This window comes from Heterocephalus glaber, unplaced genomic scaffold (assembly GCF_053883595.1).
Source record: "Heterocephalus glaber isolate CG9 unplaced genomic scaffold, H.glaber_assembly_v1.0 deba00000122, whole genome shotgun sequence".
Classification (NCBI taxonomy): domain Eukaryota; kingdom Metazoa; phylum Chordata; class Mammalia; order Rodentia; family Bathyergidae; genus Heterocephalus; species Heterocephalus glaber.
In genome coordinates this window covers 61,760,627-61,781,401 of record NW_028258138.1, presented here as the reverse complement: position 1 = coordinate 61,781,401, position 20,775 = coordinate 61,760,627, and the positions used below count along the sequence as shown (strand labels likewise).

The window sequence follows — 20,775 nt, the reverse complement described above, 5'->3', positions numbered from 1 at the left end:
GAATGAGGATTTTCTCTCTCTCTCTCTCTCTCTCTCTCTCTCTCTCTCTCTCTCTCAAAATAGCTTATGGTAGATCCTAGCAACTTCAGCACAGAATCTTCTTTATTTTTATTTTTTTACTTATTAAGTAGAGAGCCTTCATTTTCCGTAACTTTTCCATTTAAGGGAAGCACTTACGGCTTCAGTCCGGCATATCTGAATTGGCAGCATCTAACCAGGCCACTATTAAATAAAATAAAGGTGAATAAACACAAGCATTGTGATAAAATGACAATCTGATGTTTAAGGCAGTTACTAAGTGATTAGTGGGTGGTTAACATATTCAGTGTAGCTATGCTAGACAAAGGAAGGATTTGCATCCCATGTGGGATGGAGCAGGATGGCATGAGATTTTATTATTTTTTTGAGATTTTATTATGCTGGTCAGAATAGCATGCAACTTAAAACTTAGGAATTGTTTATTTTATGGTATTTTCCATTTTATGTTTTCAGACCACAGTTTACCATAAGTAGTTGAAACTATGGAAACCAAAACCTTGGATTAGTAGGACTACTGTAATGGGTAGTGCTTAGACCAAAAGAGGGACAAGTTTCTTGATCTCATATTTTCTTGGGTTTGTTCTTGCTCACTTTCGAGTTTTCATCCTGTGCTTGTTATTTACCAACCACATTCTAGGTACTTTGTCATTATTATTTCTTTTAACTTCTACAATATTCCACATTATGAGAAGGAAACTGACATCTTTATTTTCAAGGGCTCCCTAAGGAGCTGCTTCCCAAGCTTTCCTGTGTCCAGGATTCTCTTCAGACTCAAGGTGCACCTGGTGGTGACACCATCCTATTGTCATACAAGGGCTGCTAAACACTGTGCATATACTACGCCAAATATTTTCTCACATGTTTCTCACAATGACTAGGGCTAGGATTTATCATTTTCATTGTACAAACAAGGAGTTAGAGGCTGAGGGAGGCTACTAGAGTTGTCAAAAGCCATATCACCAGTAATTTCCATTACCTTGTAACATAAAAATCCTCATTTTTTAATTCAAATGCTGAGAAGGTGTCAGGATTTGTTTAAATTGTTCTTGGTATGTATTAAAGAGGATGAATTTTAATAGTGGAAGAATTATAGGTAAAAAGATAAGTTAGAGGTCTGTGGAACAGTTTGAGGAAGAGATGCTAGGAAACTAAACCAGGGCATTTGTTTAACATAATAAGAAACAGATTGTAATCTATATGGGAAGTAAAATTCAACAGGCCAATATAATTTATTGATACTGCCAGGTAAACACAGGGAAAAAGTTCAGTACATTTGCGTAATTGAGGAATGATGGGGCCATTATTTAAGAATATAAATACAGATAGAGAGTACAGTATAAGATACAGTATAAGAAAAATTCAATGTTGGACATATGAAGTAGGAATATACCTGTAGAATATATATGTAGAGTATCAAGCGAAGTTCAGGATAGAGAATATATATATATGTGTATATATATATATATATACACACATATATACATATTTTTCTGAAGATACACATCAAGAGAAGTTTCTTTTTTCTCAAAACAGGAAAGAGCATGGGGTCCTACTTAGTTTTCAGAGAAGGTGTTATAAGAGAACAAGCCTTTCGAGGCTGGTGCAACATGCCTGAAATCCTAGTACTTGGAGGCTGAGGCAGGAGGATTGCCATGAGTTCAGGGTGAACCTGGGCTGCATAATGAGTTCAAGGCCAACCTGTACTATATAGAAAGAATTCAGAAGAAATGGATGATTCCTATATACTGTAAATCTATATACTGTACATATGAACTACCAATGCAGAACCAAGAGATAAAATTTCTGAAAAATTGAATATCAGGTAATGAAATTGAAGGAGTAATTTTAAAAAACTACCAACTAAGGTCCCGATAGATTTACTGCCAAATTCTACAAGAACTTTAGAGACGATCTAATGCCAATACTCTGCCAACTCTTTAATAAAACTGAAAGAGAGGGCCGGGGATTTAGCTCAGTGGTTTTGCTGCCTGCTGCGCAAGTGCAAGGACTCGAGTTCGATCCCCGGTACCAAAAAAAGAGAAGGGGCTGGGGATTTAGCTCAGTGGTTCTGCTGCCTGCCTTGCAAGCACAAGGTTCCAAGTTTGATCCCCGGTCCCCCCCCTAAAAAAAAAAAAAATTGAAAGAGAGAGAATACTCTCAAAGTCATTCCAGGAAGTTGGCATAGCTCTGATTCCACAACCAGACAAAGACCCAATCAAAAAGGAAAACTACAAGCAATCTTTTTAATGAACATAGATGCAAAAATCCTCAATAAAATACTAGCAAACAGAATGCAAAAATCATTAAAAAGATCATACATCATGACCAAATAGGATTCATCCTAGGGATGCAAGGTCACTCAACACATGCATATCAGTAAGGGTAATGCACCAAATAAACGGAAGCAAGGACAAAAACCACACAGGTCATCACAATTGACAAAATAAAAGACTGATAAAATCTGACATATCTAACATCTATTCGTGATGAAGAAAACCCTGAAGAAAATATGTTTAGAAGAACCTTATCTCAAGCTGATGAAAGTCATTTATGACAAAGCAATGACAAAAATCATTGGAAAGAAGCTGAAATCTTTTCCTCTAAAATCAGGAAAATGACGGGGATGTTCACTATCACCAGTCTTTTTCAATATACAGAGTCTGCCAAAAATAAGTATACATTAGGAAAAGAAGAACTTGTATAAATATTTTAATACTGAATTTATTGAGACCCTATGAGATTAATACAAGTTACCTTTGGCCTCTACAATTACAAGAGGTGCTCAAAGAGGGTAGCTATTAGCTTCCATTTATTGGTATGGCAAACTATTGAAATGCGTATACATTTTTGTAGCAGACTCTATAGTTCTTGAAACATTAGCCAAAGCAATCAGGCAAGAGAAAGAAATAGAAGGGATATGTATAGGAAAGGAAGAATCCAGATTTTTATTATTTGCAGATGACATGATCCTCTACATGGAAGACCCAAAAATTCCACTAAAAGATTCCAAGAATTAAGAACAAAATTCATTAGCATAGCAAGATACAAAGTTAACATACAACTCAATAGCACTCCTTTACATCAATAATAAACTCATTGAGAAACATTCGTGAAACAATACCTTCTACAATAACATCAATAAAAATTAAATACTAGGAATTAACCTAACCCAGGAAATGAAAGGCTTGTACAATGAAAGCTACAGCACTCTGAAAAAAGAGATCAAAGAGGACATCAGAAAATGAAAACATATTCCTTGTTCCTGGATAGGCAGAATGAATATAGCAAAAATGAACATACTTCAAATGCTGATACAAGGATTTAACACAATCCCAATTAAAATTCCAATAGCATTCTTTACAGAACTATAGAAAACAATCCCAAAATTCATATGGAACCAGAACAGATCTAGAATAACAAAAACATTCATGGGCAACAAAAGCAAGACAGGAGGTATCACAATCCAGAACTTGAAGTTATACTACAAATCTGCAGTGATAAAAACAAGACAGTATTGGCAAAGCAGATATATGGATCAATGGAAGACACAGAAACAACACCAGGCACATTAAGCTACTTTATCTTTGACAAGGAATCAAAAAATTACACTGGAAGAAAGGTATTCTTTTCACCAAATGATAGGAAAACTGGCTATCCATATGCTGAAGACTGAAATTAGACCAGTATCTCTCATTAAACTAACATCAAAATGGATCAAATATCTAAATATTAAAACAGAAACAATCTGCTGAAAAATAAGTAAAACACTTGTAGTCATAGGCATAGGGAAAGAATTTCTGAACAGAATCCCAATTGCACAAGAGATAACAGCATGAATCAACAAATGGGATATTATCAAACTATAAAGCTTCTGCATAGCAAAGGAGTGGAGAGATAAACTACGGAATGGGAAAATATTTTTCCCAGCTACTTCATGCAAAGTACACATGTCTGGAATATAAGAAGAACTAAAAAAAATTATATACCCCAAAATAAAAGACATAAAAAAATGGTCAGCTGAAATGAATAGATACTTTTCTGAAGAAGAAAAACAAATGGCCAATAAATTCATGAAAAAATGTTGAATATCTGTGGCCCTTAGAGTAATACAAGTTAGAGCAACACTGAGATGCTCTCTTACTCCAGAAAGAATGGCTATCATCAAGAAATCAAATAACAACAAATGGTAGCATGGCTGTGGGGGAAAAAGAAACCCTTTGTTGTTGGTGGGAATGTAAACTAGTATAACCACTATGGAAATCAGTATGGAGATTCCTCAGAAAATGAAAACTAGAAATTCCATTTGACCCAGCTATTCTCCTTCTAGGCATCTTCTTCTCAAAAGAGTCAAAGAATCAGATTATAGTGATACATGTGTAACCATGTTCATAGCAGCACAATTCACAATAGCTAAATCTTGCTCATCAGCAGATGAATGGATAAAGAAAATATGGTATTTAGTCACAATTGTGTACTCAAGGATAAACTTCAATTATTTGTAGGAAAATGGATGTACCTTGAAACTATGTTAAGTGAAATGAATCAGGCACATGAGCTTAAATATCATATGGTGTCTCTTATATGAGAAACCCCAATATAAATAAAAAGCAAAATAAAGATAAGTAATATAAGGGAGGAGGAGGAGTATTTAACAGCTTTTGAAAGTGTATAGGCTTTAGACTTCTCAAATCAGGTTGTCTCTCCATTCGTGACAATACTTATATGTGACCTACTTATTTTCTTAAGTAAATAAATATTTGGATGCAAAAAAAGGAGGAAATCAAAAGCTGGAGAGAGTGGGGATGGGCAGAAAGGGAAGTAGATGATAAGAGGAATTAAAAGGTGATATGTACATGTACTAACTCCCCAGAAGAAATGTAAACATTAAGTACTGCAAATATCTACCAATAAAAAATTATGTAAGTGCAAGTTTATGCACTGAGGGAAGAGAAAGAGAGAGAGAAAAATCCTAAAGATCTAGGAGAAAGGAAGACTAAATAATGGAATAATATCCAGGGAAAAAAAGAGAGACATAGTCAAGGACACAAATAAAATATTGGACTTGACTGGAAGTGCTCCTCACTTAAGGGAATGGATAGAATGAAGGAAGTGAGAGTAGATGTCCATATATATTAATAGGTATGTGACTAGAATGGTTAAGTGTAGAGAATTTTTACATATCATGACCCTTATTTTTGTCAATGGAGTTCAAGGTCAATTCTTCCACTGAAAGTCTACCAAGCTGAACATTATTATAAGGAATACATGCTAGCCAGGGATTTAGCTCAGTGGTTTTGCCACCTGCTGCGCAAGCGCAAGGACCTGAGTTTGATTCCTGGTACCAAAACAAACAAACAAACAAAAAAGTGAGGAAGGAATACATGCTAAACATGGACTTTTATATTAAATTATATTATATTAGTATATTATATTATATAAAAAGGAAGTTGGAAAACTTTCATGATGTGAACAACACTATCAAGAAAGCTATAAGACAGCTCACGGAACAGTAGAAAATGTTTACAAATATATTATAGAGAACTTGTATCTAGAATATATCAGATTACTAATCTGAACAGATATCTCTCTGCATAAGATATGCAAATAGCCAATAAGCACATGAAAAATGTTGAACATCATATCTATTAGGGAAATGTATATCAATAATAACAATGTGATACCATTTTGCATTCACTAGGGTGACTATAATGAAAAAGGCATAATACCAAGTATTGGAGGTGATGAAAAAAATTAAAGTACTCATGTACCACTTGCAGAAACGTAAAATTCTGATTTTAACAATATTTTGGCATTTTTTCAAAAGGTTAAGCCTAGAGCTACCGTCAGGTTCAGAAACTTCACTACTGGGTATATGCCCCTCAAAAAAGAAGATATATGTTCACATAAAAGCTTGAATACAGATGATATTATTATTATTATTATTATTATTATTATTATTAATAGTCAAACAGTGGAGACAACTCAGATGTTGTTCCCCAGGAGAATGGATGAATATCATAGTATATATACACAATGGAATGCCATCAGCTATAAATACACAAACAATGCTCCATCACAGATGAACTTTAAACACATTATGCTAAATGAAAGAACCAGTCATTATAGACCACATATTTTATGTTACAGGTTCTATCTAGATTCCTCAACAAGCTTTATGAGTTCATAGGCGGGACTCTGGGAAGATGAGTGAGTCATGAGGGCACTATACTCATCAGTAGGTAAGTCCTCTGATGAGCTTACGGCTAAATGTGCTGTTAGGAGTTGGGGCAGAATCAGGAGAGGTGGGTCATTGAGCACATGGCACAGAATTGTATGTATCACTCCTGCCCATCTCCATGCTATTACTGAAGCCAGCTACAGAATGAAACCTCTAAACGACATGAACCAAAATAACTTTCAACTTTAATTTGTGGCTGGCAGACATTTTGTCCCACTTTCAATGAAGAAAGTGACTGCAATATTGTGTAATTTCATTAATGTGAGATGTCTACAGTAGGCAAATCTACAGACACAGAAAGTGGGTTAGTTGTTGCTCAAGGATAGATAGGGGATGGGGAAAAGGAGTTGATTAATAGTAGAGTGGCTACTTATTTCTTTCAGGTTAAAGAAAATATTAAAAAATTAGATTGTATAGAGACAAAGTGAAAGCTGGGGACTTCAAAGGACTTTGGTGAGAAACACAGCAGTGGAACAAAGTGGCAGGTGCTGTGAGTTGCAGGAAGAGTGCCCTTTGGCAGGCAACATCTGGTGAGTGATTCCAGTCCAAGTGGTCATGATATTCCCTGGAGAGAGTCCTTGGTTGGACACCATTCCAGGGAAGGGTTGACTATATGAACCCAGGACTCACAGCAGCCATGGGATGGCTTCAATTCAGATCCCAGCACTATGTCCAGAGGCCAAGATCAGTCTGAAATTGCTCTGGATTTGAAAGTCAGAGCATTAGTGTTCTTGCTCTAATCTTATTGCCTGTTCTTTTCTGCATCTAGCATGGATCTGGGGTGTGAGTGCCTTCTTTATCTACCAGCATGAGCAGGGATGAATCTTGACTTGGATGCAGCCTCATAATTGTAGACGCAGAAGAAAACCACATGTTCAAAATCACAAAGAAATGTCTTTTTCTTAATCTTTTTGATTTTTGTGAGCATATGCATTTTTAAAGTTTCTTTTTCTTTTTTCTTCTTTCCTTTTGTTCTTCACCAGCTTATTAGAGTTTGGGGAATTCTCCTTTGTCCTTCTTCCTTGCTTCTTACCTCTTTTTCTTTTTGCTTTCTTTATATTTTCCTCTTCTCCCTTTTAAATTTTTTCTCTTATTTTTACTCCCATATAATTTCTGTTTTGTCTCCCCTCCTTTCCTCTTATCTTCTACTTCTCATCATTTTTTCTCATACCATTATCTAATTCTATAAGCATCCTCTACTCCCAAATATGATCCTTTGTACCACTTCTTTCTCCTCTTATCACATAGTTAAGAGATTCAAATTTTTTCTCTTGCATTCACCCACTCACAAACGTTATATCTTTAGACCAGATTTTTTTCTCCTATTACATCTTTTTTTTTTTTTTTTTGGTACTGGGGATCGAACTCAGGTCCTTGTGCTTCCACAGCAGGGGGTGAAACAACTGAGCTAAGTCCCTGGCCCAAACACTATGTCTTTAATACTACAACCATAAAGCTTTATTAATCTTTTGATAGTTGGTTAACTGTATAAAATTACTATTAAATTCTGTTCTATGATATGCAGAGAGATAGCTGCAGCATAATGACTGTAGCTCAATACCTGGGTTGACTTAATGTTTGTGGATATCTTCTCTGGATTAAAGGAGGTACATAATTGGTTATTGTAGTGTGTATATATGCAGTTTTTCTTGGATGATACTACTGTAGCTGAATTGTCTGGTATTGACAAGGTAGCATAATTGCCACTATTTCTCTGTAAGCCAACATTCAGATTGCCTTTGTGACATTAGCAGTGCTGGAGTGTATTCCCAGAGGACTGAGTTGCTGGGGTAATTGCACTACATCCACCCCTACCAAATTAACCAAGGTAGTTTGATCTGGGACTGAGGCAAAGACTATATATATTTAGCCAGATGCAAACCACATCAATGCAAAAGCAGCAAAACAGACCTCTAAACTAGCAACAAAGCCTTTTCACTATAGGCATCCACAAAACTAATCACAAAATAAAATGAACAAAGAAAGAAATAATAGAAACATTAGAAGACAAGGCAACAAAATGCCTCCCAAAACTCCCAACTCCCCTGAAGCAAATCCAGGGGCACAAAAGGACAGAATATCATAAGTCGCACATTCAAATTACTCAAAAGAATGACAGAAGGTGTTAGAAAACAGATCAAAGAAGTACTCAGCCAAATCATAGATAATATAACTAAATGGATAACAAAAGTAATAACCAAAATAATCCACGAGGTTTCAGAAAACAATAATAAAAAGCTAGATGAGCTAAACAAAATGATACAGAAAGTGAATGACAAGTTTAGGAAAGAATTAGAGCCAAGGAGCTCCAAAAGAATGAATATACCTGATAGGATGAGCAGCTAAACAAGAAGAAAAAGAAATCAGCAAGAGGAAAACAATGGAATGGCAGGAATAAGTCAATGCTTTTCAGAAATAACTCTCAATGTGTATGGCCTCAATTCCTCAATCAAAAGACAGATTGGCAGAATGGATCAAGAGACAAAACCCCATGATATGCAGTATACAAGAAACACATTTAATTCACAGCTTAAAAATCAAAGGGTACAAAACAATATTCCATGCAATAGTAACCTGGGAAAAGGCAGGAGTAGCTATCCTAATGTCAGACAAAATGAATTTGAGGCCATACAGATCAGAATAGACAAAGAAGGTCACTACATCTTGGTTAAGGAAACAATTCAACATGAAGAGATAACTATTATAAACATATATACACCAAATACAAGCACCATATATACACCATATGTACACCAAATACAAGCATACCCAATGTTATAAAACAAACATTAATGGACACAAAAAAATCAGGCAAATAACAATACAGTTGTAACAGAGTACTTTAATACCACCCTCTCACTTATGAACTGATCAACTAGACAAAAAAATCAAAACAGAAATATCAGAATTGAAACATCCTCAAACTAATGGACTTAATAGATATCTACAGATATCAACAACAGAATATTTATTTTTTTCAGCAGCACATGGGACTTTCTGTACTAGACTACATACTTTCTCATAAAACATGTTTAAGTAAATGAAAAAGAATCAAAATTATCCCATGTAAGGGCAGAGAAGCTGAGCCGGTCCCAGCACCTGGAAGGAAGCTCCCCCGCTACCATTCCAAGCTCCTAGGGCAGAGAAGGTGAGCCAGGCCCAGCACATGGAAGGAAGCTCCCCCGCCATCATCCCAAGCTCCTAGGGCAGAGAAGGTGAGCAGTGCGGGCACCAGAAGCACCCCTCACCTTGGTGGAAATGAAAAGACACGTAAATAAGCCTCAAAAACAGACTTCTGGATCACCTACAGCAACCCCAAAGGGAAATGAGATGGAACAATCTGATACTCAAACACCTGGGCTCTCTGAACTGGCAACAAAAGAGGGTCTGGGAAAAATGAAATCAGAAATAATTACTCAGATAACAGCAAAGATTGTGCTCATGGTGCAAGACATGATTAATAAATCTAGAGAGGACACAGATAAAAAAATAGAGGATCTGAGGAACATGATGGAATCCCAACATAGGAATCAAATGGAATCCATAAAACAGATACAAACAGATTTCCAAGAGATTAAAAACTCCATCGAAAGTCTGCACAGCAGAATGAACCATTGTGAGGATAGAATTTCAGATATAGAAGATAAGATGGCAACTAGTGACCAGGAAAAGAAAAATTGCTTTAAAATTGTAAAAGAACATGAGAAATCAATCCAGCAGCTGCTATATGATGCAAAGAAGAATAACATAAGACTGATTGGAGTCAATGAAGAAAGAAGAGAGAGTGCAGATGACATAAAAAACTGTTCACAGAAGTGATGGCAGAAAACTCCCCAAGGAGGAGAAAAGAACTTGACATACAGATAAGTGAGGCATATAGAACTCCAACTAGCCTTAATCAAAAAAAATCTACACATAGGCATATAATAGTTAGGATTCCAGAAATCCAACAGAAGAACAAAATTCTACAAGCAGTGAGAGAAAAGAAACAAATCACATACAAAGGAAAGCCCATCAGAATCACAGCAGACTTCTCAAAGCAAACTCTCGAGGCAAGAAGAGCTTGGGGTGATGTATTTCAAGCCCTAAAGGAAAACAGCCTCCAACCCAAAATGATGGACCCTGCAAAACTATCTTTCAAAATTGATAGAGCAATAAGATACTTTCATGATAAAGAGTACCTCAGGGACTTCACGAATATCAAACCGGCACTCCAAAAAATTTTAGACAGTACCCTAGGAAGAGACAATGAGGATCACAACCCCAGGAAACCCAGAAGAATGAATCCACTGGGCATGACAAATTAAACGCAAAGAGGGAGAATCCAACAAAAAGAAAAAGTCATGACAAGGCTTTTAAAACTTTTAACTTCATCTCCCTAATGAGTGTATAATTCAATCTTGTTATTGTGCTGATTAGTATTTTTCGGATTCTAGAGTTGCACACCTTTCCTTGTGCTATACTGGCTTTTTATCATCTTCTTATGTCTACTTTTTAATTGGGTTGTCTATTAATGAGCTGTAAGAGTTCTTTATATATTCTGGTCACAGGTTATATGCATTGTAAATATGGTCTGTTTAAGGACTACTTTTCATTTTAATGATGTCATTTAAAGTTTTAAATTTTGATGGAATCTCATTTATCAATTTTTTCTTTTATACATCATGTCTTTTGTATCCTACGTAGTTCTTGCCTACCCTGAATTCATAAATATTTTCCCTTATAATTTCTTCTTAAAGTTTTATACTTTTAGGCTTTCACATTTAGGATCATAGATCCCTTCAAGTTATTTTCACTTATGGAATTAAAGGGTTGAGGTTAATTTTTTATATACGGATACCAGGTGTTCTAGTGCCATTTGCTGAAAACACTATCTCTTTCTCAGCTCTTGAATTGAGTTTATATTCTATAAAATGCTAATGTTAAATAATCTTTCAAAACTCAGTAGACCATATATGTGTGGTTCTATTTCTAGATTCTCTGTTTTATTCAAATGATCTATATGTCTTTCCTTACACCAGCAGTGTTTTGATTACTGTAGCTTTAGAAGAAGTCTTAAAATTAGGGACTAAATGTCTTCCAACACTGTTTTTGTTTTTTGTTTTTTTAAACTTTTCTAGGTCCTTTGTACTCCTACATAACTTTTAAATTTCAATATCCAATTCTTCATTTATAGCAAGTATACACAGACTTGAATTTTGATATATACCTTGTGTTTTCTAATCCTGCTAAATTCAAGTACAAGTTCTAGGGGCTCCTAGAGATTTCTTAGTATTTTCTCTGTAGATGATCATTTCAACTGCATATAAAGATTTTGCTTCTACCTTGGAAATCCTATCCTAATTGTGTCATTTTATTGCCAGACTATTTTGGTGAGGTCTAGGTTTCAAAGTTTAATGGACAGATAAAGAGTAAGCATATCTGCCCTTGTTCCCCACCTTAAGGAGAAAGCATTGTATCTTCTCCATTTATATAAGGCATTCTCACTGGAAGTATGGAGTACATGTCTTTAATCTGTTGAGAAGGTTCTGTTCTACTTCTAGTCTCCTGATAGCTTTTATCATGAACAGCTATAGAATTTAGTCCAATACTTTTTCTCCAACTAGTGACAGGATCATATGGCTTTTTCTTTTCCTCTGTTAAAATGATGACTTTTGAGGGTGGATCTTCCAATGCTGAACCAACACTGCCATCCCTATAACAAATCCACTTTCTACATCCTGCCAGATCTGACTTCTAATTGTTTTGTTAAACAAATTTCTATCTATATTCATACTTTTTTCTTCTATTATCTTTATCCAGTTTTAGGATTAGCACAATATTGAGTTCCTAAAATGAGGGGAGAAGGGTTCCTTCTTTTTTCTGCTTTAATTGTTTGATATAATTGATCAGTTAAAATGTTTATGAGCCTGCTGTTGTCATATAGGTAGGTTTTCAAGCTAGGAATATACTTTCTTTAATAAATTTCATATTTCCTCCAGAATTAGTTTCATTCATTTGTCTTCCAAGGTACTTCTTAGAAGTTGTCAAATTTATTTCAAAAAAGATTTTTGTAATATGCTTTCTATATCCTTTTAAATTCTGTAAAATCTGTGGTAATGTCTCCTAGATCTTAATATTGTAATTTAAAAAATGTATTACTGATATTGTGTAACAGGAAGAAAAGGTCTAAAGGAGCAGGGGAAGTGGGAAAGGTAGGGGAAAGGACAAAAGGGAAAAGAAAAAATATGAGAAAAGGAAAAAAATGGAAACAAAGTCTTTGCAAAAAGGGAAGGGTGGAGGGGGTGAAGGGAGGGCCAGGGAAGGGGAAAAAAATAAGAACCAAGATACTCATGTAATGGTACAAGATCCCAATGATGAATGTAACTGTATTTTATACCTAAAATGTACCAATAAACTTAATGGGAAAAAAAATTATCCCATGCAGATTATGAGCTCATAGAGCAAAGAAACTAGAAATCAATGGTAAAAGAAACCACAGAAATTATGCAAATACATAGAAATTGAACAGTACTCTCTTGAATAATCAATGACTCACAGATGAAAGTAAAGAAGAAATTAGATGGTTCTTATAATCAAATGATAATGCCAGTATGACATACTGGAACATATGGGACCCACTTAAAGCAGTCCTGAGAAGGAATTTATAGCAGTGAATTTCCACATCAGAAAAATAGAATGAGCTCAAGTAAATAACCTAAAGATGGATCTCAAGGTTCTAGAAAAATAAGAACAATCCTAATCCAAAGCTAGTATAATGAAGGAAATTTTAAAGACCAAAGCAGAGAATTCCAACAAAGGAAACAAATGGAATACATAAAATAGATGCAAATAGATTTCCAGGAAAAAAAAAAGATTTCCAGAAGATGAAATATTCAATTGAAAGTTTACACAGCAGAATGAGCCAATGTGAGAACAGAATTCCGGATATGGAAGTTAAGATTGCAATTAGAGACCAGGAAAAGAAAAATTTCTTTAAAATAGTAAGGGACCATGAGAAATCAATCCAGCAGCTGCTAGATGATGCAAAGAGGAATAACATAAGACTGATTGGAGTCAATGAAGAAACAGGAGAGAATGCAAATGGCATACAGAACTGTTCACAGATGTGATGGCAGAAAACTTCCCAAGCAGGGGGAAAGAACTTGACATACAGATAAGTGAGGCATACAGGGCTCCAACTAGCTGTGATAAAAAAAAAAAATCTACACATAGGCATATAATAGTTAAGATTCCAGAAACACAACAGAAGAACAAAATTGTACAAGCAGCTAGAGAAAAAAAAAAGAAATCACATACAAAGGAAAGCCCATCAGAATCACAGCAGACTTCTCAATGCAAACCCTCAAGACAAGAAGAGCTTGGAGTGACCTATTCCAAGCCCTAAAGGAAAACAGCCTCCAATCCAGATTGATGTACCCTGCAGAACTATCTTTCAAAATTGATGGAGAAATAAGATGCTTTCATGACAAAGAGCACCTTAGTAACTTTATGAATACCAAACCAGGACTCCAAAAATTTTAGACAATATCCTAGGAAAAGATAACAAGGGTCACAACCCCAGGAAGCCCAGAAGAATGAATTTGTTGGGCATGACAAGAAATTAAACACAAATGGGGAGAATCCAAGAGAAAGAAAAAGTCATGATAATGGTAAGTCAATACGTATCAGTTATAACCATCAATGTTAGCGGTCTCAATTTACCAATCAAAAGAAATAGACTGGCAGAATGGTCAAGAAGCAAGATCCAAAAATATGATGCATTCAAGAAACACACTTAATTCAAAAAGAAACTCGTAGACTGAATGGTAAAGGGAGGAAAACAATACTTCATGTGACAGGAACCCGAAAAAAAGGAGTAGCTATCCTCTTTGTAGATCAAGTGGATTTCAAACCAACACTGATTAAGAGAGACAAGAAGGATACTACATCCTTGTAAATGGAACAATCCAAGAGGAAGAGATGACAATGATAAACATATATGCACCAAACACTGGTGCACCCAACTACATAAAACAAATACTAACACACATGAAAAATCAAATAAGCACTAATACAATAGTAGTGGGGGACCTCAATACCCCACTCTCACAAATACATAGATAAACTAGACAAAAAATAAGCAAGGAAAAACACTAGAACTCAACAAAACTCTTGAAAAAATGAACTTAACAGATGATAACAGAGTATTCCACCCCACAAAATCAGAATACACATTCTCTTCAGCTGCACATGGGTCATTCTCCAAAATAGACCACATACTCTCTCATAGAACATGTTTAAATAAGTGCAAAGGAATTTAAGTTATCACCTGTATATTACCCGACCATAGTGTGATAAAATTGAAGATCAATAGCAAAATAAACTGCAAGAATTTCTTAAACACATGGAAACTGCACAACACACTTCTGAATAAGCAATGGGTCACAGAGAAAATTAAAGAAGAAATCAGACAGTTCCTTCAATTAAATGACAATGAAATTACAACATATTGGAATCTACGGGAGACAATGAAAGCAGTCTTGCATGGGAAATTTATAACAGTGAATTCTCATATTAGGAAAACAGAATGAGCCCAAATAAAGAAACTGATGCTGAACCTCAAGCTTCAAGAAAAAGAAGAGGAGGACAAACCCAAAGCTCATACACGGGAGGAAACTGTAAAGATTAGAGGAGAAATCAACGCAATGGAGACTAAGAGAATGATACAAAAAATCAATGAAGCCAAGAGTTGGTTCTTTGAAAGAATAAATAAAATTGACACACCCTTAGCCAACCTTATCAGGAAAAGGAAAGAAAAAGCCCAAATCCATGCAATTAGGAATGAAAAGGGTGAAATTACAACAGACCCAGCAGAAATCCAGAGGATCATAAATACCTACTTCGAGAATCTATATGCCAATAAGATGGAAAACACTGAAGAAATGGACAGATTCCTAGGTAAGTATGAATTACCAAAGTTGAACAAAGGAGACCTAAAAATTCTAAACAACCCAAAATTAATCAATGAAATTGAAAACATAATTAAAAACTTACCAACTAAGAAATGCCCGGTTCCTGATGGCTTCACTGCTGAATTCTACAAGACATTTAGAGTGGAACTACTGCCACTACTGTTTAAACTTTTCAATGAAATTGAAAGGGAAGCAATACTCCCAAATTCATTCCTGGAAGCAAGCATCACCTTGATCCCCAAAGTAGAGAAAGACCCAACCCAAAAAGAGAACTATAGACCAATCTTACTAATGAACACAGATGCAATAATCCTTAATAAGATAATGGCAAACAGAATGCAGAAGATCATCAAGAAGATCATACACCCTGATCAAGTGGGATACATCCCAGGGATGCAGGAATGGTTCAACATATGCAAATCAATCAATGTAATGCACTATGTCAATAGAACCAAGGACAAAAACCATATGATTATCTCCATAGACGCAGAAAAAGCACTTCACAAAATCCAACAGGCATGTATGATAAAAACCCTACAAAAAATTGCAATAGACAGTCTCTACTTCAATCTGATAAAAGCCATCTATGAAAAACCGACAGCTAATATCATACTAAATGGTCAAAACCTGAAATCCTTCACACTAAAACCAGGAACAAGACAAGGATGTCCACTATGACCATTCCTGTTCAGTACAGTATTGAAAACATTAGCCACAGCAATTAGACAAGAGAAAGAAATAAAAGGAATAAAGATAGGAAATGAAGAAGTCAAATTGTCATTATTTGCAGATGACAAGATACTCTATATAGAAGATCCCAAGAACACCACCAAAAGTCTTTTAGACTTCATAACCAAATTCAGTAAAGTAGCTCGATACAAGGTCAACGTGCAAAAATCAATAGCTTTCCTCTACACGAACAACAGACTCACTGAGTCAGAAATAGGGCAAACAATTCCTTTCACAATAGCATCCAAAAAAACTGAAATACCTAGGAATTAACCTAACAAAAGAAATCAAAGATCTCTTCTTTGAAAACTATAGCACTCTGAAGAGACAGAACGAAGACGATACCAGAAAATGGAAAGACATCCCTTGTTCCTGGGTAGGCAGAATCAACATAGCGAAAATGGCCATACTTCCAAAACTGCTCTATAGATTCAATGCAATCCCAATTGAAATTCCAGCAGCATACTTTACAGACCTTTAGAAAACAACCGAAAAATTCATTTGTAACAAGAAGAGACTTGGAATAGCAAAAGCAATCCTAGGCAACAGAGACATGGCAGGGAGTATCACAATCCCCAACTTGAAACTATACTACAAAGCTACTGTGATAAAAACAGCATGGTATTGGCAAAGAAACAGAACTGAGGACCAGTGGAACAGATTAGAAGATGTAGAAACAACTCCAGACACACTCAACCACCTCACCTTCCACAAAGCAGCCAATCACCCTCGCTGGAGGAAAGATAGCCTCTTTAATAAATGGTGCTGGAAAAACTGGGTTACAACTTGCCAAAGATTAAAACTAGGCCTATATTTCTCAGAATGCACTAAACTAAAATCAAAATGGATTAAATATCAAAATATTAAAACAGAAACACTGAACCAGCTGGAACAAAGTTTAGGTAGAACTCTTGAAGACACTGTTGTAGGAAAAGATTTTATGAACAAAACCTCAGTTGCTTGTGAACTAGCACAAACAATCAACAAGTGGGATCTCTTCTTATTAAAAAGCTTCTGCACAGCAAGAGAAACCACCAGCAGTGTGAAGAGACAACACACAATGTGGGAAAAAATTCTCACCAGCTGTTCCTCAGACGAAGTTCTCATATCTAGAATCTATAAAGAATTTAAAAAAATCAGACCTCCCGAATTTAAAGACCCAATCCAAAAATGGGCATCTGAAATGAACAGACATTTCTCAGACAATGAAATCGACATAGCAAATAAGCATATGAAAAAATGTTCAACATCACTGGTCATTTGAGAGATGCAAATGAAAACAATGCTGAGATTCCACCTCACCCCAGAAAGAATGGCTTCTATCATGAAATCAACCAATAACAAATGCTGGTGGGGCTGTAGGGAAAAAGGAACACTTCTCCACTTTTGATGGGAGTGCAGACTGGTGCAAGCACTGTGGAAATCAGTATGGAGATACCTTAAAGAACTAGGACTAGAGATCTCATTTGTCATAGCTATTCTTCTGCTGGGTATCTTCCCAGGAGAATTAAAAGAATCATACCACAGCAAAATACGTGCACCCATGTTCATAGCAGCACAGTTTGTAGTAGTTAAAACTTGGAAGCAGCCCAATTGCCCATTAACTGGAGACTGGATAAAGAAAATGTGTGTTTTTAAAAAATAAAATGGAGTACTACTCAGCCATAAAAAATGAGAAATTATAGACATTTATAGCTACATGGATGCACATTGAGGCGATACTCTTAAGTGAAATAAATAGGACATACATGTGTAAATACCGAATAGTTTCTCTAGTGTGAGAAACTGAAAGTGTAAATAAGGACTGATATAGATAATGGACTAATATAGATAAGGACTAAATAGATAATGTGAAATACGAAGAAAAGGGGAAAATGGAAGGGGAAGTAAGAGGGGGAGGGGAAAGGAAAGAAGGGAATGGAATTAATATGGGAAAATGAAAAAAATAGAAACAAAGTCTTTGTAAATAGGTAGGTATGGAGGGGTTGAAGGGAAGGCAGGGGAATGGGGAAAAAATAAGAATCAAGAGAGATTATGTAAACATGCAAATTTCCAATGATGAATGTCATTATTTTGTTTACCTAAAATGTACCAATAAAATTAATTTTAAAAAAAGAAAAAAGAAAATGAAAACATATTCCATGTTCCTGGATAGATAGAATCAATATAGTCAAAATGGTCATTCTCCCAAAACTGTTATGCAGACTTCATGCAATTCCAATCAAAATACCAATAGCATCGTTCTCAGAACTACAGAAAGCAGTCCTAAAATTCATATAAAACCAGAAGAAACCTAAATTACCAAAAGCAATTCTGTGCAACAAGGGCAAAGCAGGAGCATCATTGTCCTGGACCTGAAATTATACTTCAAAGCTACAGTGATAAAAACAGCATGAAATTGGCAACAAATAAATAAATAAACCAGACTTGTGGATCAATGGAAGAGAATAGAGGATACAGAAAGAACTCTAGGCACACTCAGCTGCTTTATCTTTAAGAAACAGACCAAATACTTTCATTGGAGGAAAGATAGCCTCTTTAAGAAACAGTGCTTGGGGGGCAACCCATTTTCCAGTCCCCCTTCTGTCTCTCTTAGACAGAAGCTTTTCTCTCAATAAATTTTTCCCACTTTTAAAAAAAATAATGTTTAGCTCAGTTTAATAATTGTTTCCCTGTGAACTTTATATATTTTAAAGGATCACTGGACCCGGGCACAGTGGCACATACTTGTAGTCCTAGCTACTTTGGAGGTTAAAGCAGGAGAATCTCTTAAGCCCAGGAGCTCAAGATGAGCCTCGGCAACTTAGAGAAACCCTATCTTTAAATGGTGAGGTACTGGGTGCATTGGAGCATCCTTGTAATCCCAGATACTTGGGAAGCTGAGGCAGGACGATTGCAAGTTCAAGGCCAACCTGAGCAACTTAACAAGACCCCATCTTAAAGTTTTTAAAAGAATGTGAGGGGTCAATACTTCAGTGATGGACCACTTGCCTAGTATGCATGAGACCCAGGGTTCAGTTCCCAGTACCACATCAGAGTGGGTGAGGGGAGTGAGTGGGATATTGGTAATAGCTGTAGAAGCTTTTGCAGGGTGGGAATGAGGTTCTGGGGATTGAACCCAGGACCTGATAGTAGGTAAGCACTTTACCACTGAGTTAAATCTCCAGCCCAAATCCTGTGATTTTTAAAGTTGTGTCCTCAAGGTTTCTGGTAATTGCCCACCTTATAAATTTCACTTTATACTTTTGCTTTCACTGTTCACACTCAGTAATAGATTGGTCCTTTTTAAAAAAAAATTATTTAAAAAAATTTTAGTACATGTTTGCAGCACATAATGATTACATTCATCATAGGGAGTTGGTACATGGACTTAATATATCTTAATTATTTTTCCTTCCCTTCCCCTTTCTCCCCCCAACCCTCCCCTCATAGATTGGTCCCCTTTGCATCTGCAAATGATCTATCTCCCTGTTTTCTATTATTTCTTTTATTTTGCTCTTTAAACTATTTACACTTTGGGTTTTTCATATAAGAGAACCCATGTGGTATTTGAGCTTGTGTATCTGATTTACTTTATTTGACTAATTTGATTAGTGTGGAATGAATGATAGTTGCTTTATTTGGTTCCTACTAGTTTGACTGCAACTCAAAAAAATACCTACTCAGTATGTGTTTCCTCATCCATCAGTTGTTTTTCATGTCCATTCCCATTTTCCTGTGGAAATTTTACTAATTTTGTTGAATTTTCTTATAAATAAAGGTCTGCAACCAAAGATTCTTTAATAATCATAGATGAATTGGGAAGAGAAACCTCTACCTATGATGGATTTGGTTTAGCCTGGGCTATATCAGATTATGTTGCAACAAGGATTGGTACTTTTTCATGTTTGCAACCTATTTTCATGAACTCATTGCACTGGACAATCAGATACCAATTGTTAATAATCTTTATGTCACAGCACTGACTACTGATGAGACATTAACTATGCTGATCAGAGTTTTGGGATTCATGTTGCAGAGCTTCTAATTTCCCTCGGCATAAAGTGTGCCAAACAGAAAGCTCTGAAACTTGAGGAGTTCCTGGGCATCAGAGCCTCACAAGGACGTGACAACATAGACCAGCAGCAAAGAAGTGCTCTCTGGAGAGATAGCAAGGTGAAACAATCATTCAGGAGTTTCTATCCAAGGTGAAGCAAGTGCCCTTTCCTGACATGTCAGAAGAAAACAAAACACAAAAGTTAAAACAGCTGAAAGCTAAGGCGATGGCAAAGAGTAACAGTTTTGTGAATGAAATCATTTCATGAATAAAGGTAACTATTTGAGAAAACTCCAGTGGATTGAAGATAATATTGATAAGCTATCTGTTTTGCTTTTGTATTGTTTTATATTAATCTTTTTTCTATAGTGTTGACTTCCAATGCCCATGGGGTATCAACTGAAATATTTAGTAATACTTTATCTGAGTACATTGTCAAATGTCTTTGAAAATGGAGAGTGTTACTGATGACAGTTTAAATGGACATGGGCAATAGTAGGCAGCATGCTCATTTTATAAATAAAGCTCATGTCGTTTGTGGAATTTGAAAAAAAAAAAAAAGAAAAAAGAAGCAGTGTTTGAAAAAATGGCTAGCCACATGTGAAGATTGAACGTAGACTCATATCTCTCACCATGCATTAAACTAAAATAAAAATCCATTGAAGTTCTAAATATTAAAACAGAAACAATCTGGGCTGTGGATTTAGCTCAGTGGTTCTGGCACCTGCCTCGCAAGCGCAAGGTCCCAAGTTCGATCCTCAGTACTAAAAAAAAAACCC

The 20,775-nt window shown here is 35.7% G+C and overlaps 1 protein-coding gene across 4 annotated transcripts in view; it reads right to left on the bottom strand.

Moving 5' to 3' along the window:
* Nucleotides 1–20,775, bottom strand: part of Phldb2 (pleckstrin homology like domain family B member 2) — a 275,057-nt gene that overhangs the window by 112,754 nt on the left and 141,528 nt on the right. The window lies entirely within an intron of this gene.